The sequence below is a fragment of the Mesocricetus auratus genome, unplaced genomic scaffold (assembly GCF_017639785.1).
Source record: "Mesocricetus auratus isolate SY011 unplaced genomic scaffold, BCM_Maur_2.0 Super-Scaffold_100691, whole genome shotgun sequence".
NCBI lineage: Eukaryota > Metazoa > Chordata > Mammalia > Rodentia > Cricetidae > Mesocricetus > Mesocricetus auratus.
Window position 1 is genome coordinate 30,725,486 of NW_024429267.1, and position 2,168 is coordinate 30,727,653.

The following is a 2,168-nucleotide window of genomic DNA, read 5'->3' on the forward strand; positions in this document are numbered from 1 at the left end:
TTCAAATTGTTCCATGCAATAGAAGCAGAAGGATCACCGCCAAACTCTTTTTACGAGGCTACAATTACCTTAGGACACAAACCACACAAAAACACAACCAAGATAGGGAACTACAGACCAATCTCCCTCATGAACATTGATGCAAAAATACTCAATAAAATACTGAAAAATCTAATCCAAGAACACATCAGAAAAATCATACACCATGATCAAGTAGGCTTCATCCCAGCATGCAGGGATGGTTCAACATAAGAAAATCCTTCAATGTAATTCACCATATAAACGATCTGAAAAATAAAAACCACATGATCATCTCACTAGATGCTGAAAAAGCCTTTGACAAATCTAACACCCATTCATGATAAAGGTCTTGGAGAGATCAGGTATAACAGGAACATACCTAAACATAATAAAAGCAATATACAGCAAACATACACTCAAATGGAAAGCAATTCAAGGCGATTCCTGTAAATCAGGAACAACACAAGGTGTCAACTCTCTTCATATCTGTTCAATATTATGCTTAAAGCTCTTGCTAGAGCAATAAGACAACAAAAATATCAAGGAAATACAAATTGGAAAGGAAGAAGTCAAACTTTATCTATTTGCAGATGATATGATAATCTACGTAAGTTACCCAAAGAATTCTACCAGGGAACTCCTACAGCTGATAAATACGTTCAGCAAGGTGGTAGGATACAAAATTAACTAAAAAAGATCAGTAGCTCTATTATATATAGACAAAAAATGGGTTGAGAAAGAAATCAGAGAAACATCACCCTTTACAATAGCAACAATCAACATAAAATATCTTGGGGTAACTCTAAACAAATAGGTGAAAGACCTGTATGACAAGAACTTTGAGTCTACAAAGAAAGAAATTAAAGAAGATACCAGAAAATGGAAAGATCTCCCATGATCTTGGATAAGTAGGATCAACATAGTAAAAATGACAATCTTACTAAAAGCAATCTACTGATTCAATGCAATCCCTATCAAAATCCCATCACAATTCTTCACAGACCTTGAAAGGACAACCCTCAACTTTATATGGAAAAATAACCCTGTACAATAAAGTAACTTCAGTAAGTATCACCATCACTGACTTCAAGCTCTAATATAGAACTGTAATCCTGAAAACAACTTGGCATTGGCACAAAAATAGACAAGGAGACCAATGAAATTGAATTGAAGACCCTGATATAACCCACATACCTTTTAACACCTGATCTTTGACAAATAAGTTACAACTAAAATGGAAAAAAAGAAATCATCTTCAACAAATGGTGCTGGTATAGCTGGACGCTGGCATGTAAAAGACTGTAGATAGATCCATACCTATCACCATGCACGAAAATTATGTCCAAATGGATCAAAGACCCCCAACATCAATCCAGCCACAGAGAAATTGGGAAGTACCCTTGAACGAATTGGTACAGGAGACTGCTTCCTGAACATAACACCAGTAGCACAGACACTGAGATCAGCAATGAATAAATGGGACCTCCTGAAACAGAGAAGCTTCTACAAGGCAAAGGACACAGTCATGAAAACAAAATGACAGCCCACAGAATGGGAAAAATGTTCACCAACCCAACATCTGACAGAAGGTTGATCTCCAAAATTTACAAAGAACTCAAGAAGCAAATCTCCAAAACACCAAAGGATCCAATTAAAAAGTGGGGTACAGAACGAAATAGAGAATTATCAATGGAGGAATCTAGAATGGCTAAGAGACACTTAAGAAAGTGCTCAATATCCTTAGCCATTAGGGAAATGCAAATCAAAACAACTGTGAGATACCATCTCACTCCCATCAGAATGGCTAAAATCAAAAACACTAATGACAGTTTATGCTGGAGAGGATGTGGAGAAAGGGAACACTCCTCCACTGCTGGTGGGAGTGCCAACTCGTATGGTCACTTTGGAAATCAATATGGAGTTTCCTCAGGAAAGTGGGAATCAGTCTACCACAAGATCCAGCAATTCCACTCTTAGGTGTATACCCAAAAGATGTACATTCATACAATAAGGACATCTGCTCAACTATGTTCATAGCAGCATTACTTATAATAGCCGGAACCTGGAAGCAACCTAGATGCCCCTCAACCAAAGAGTGGATAGAGAAAATGTGGTATATCTACACAATGGAGTACTAATCAGCAGAA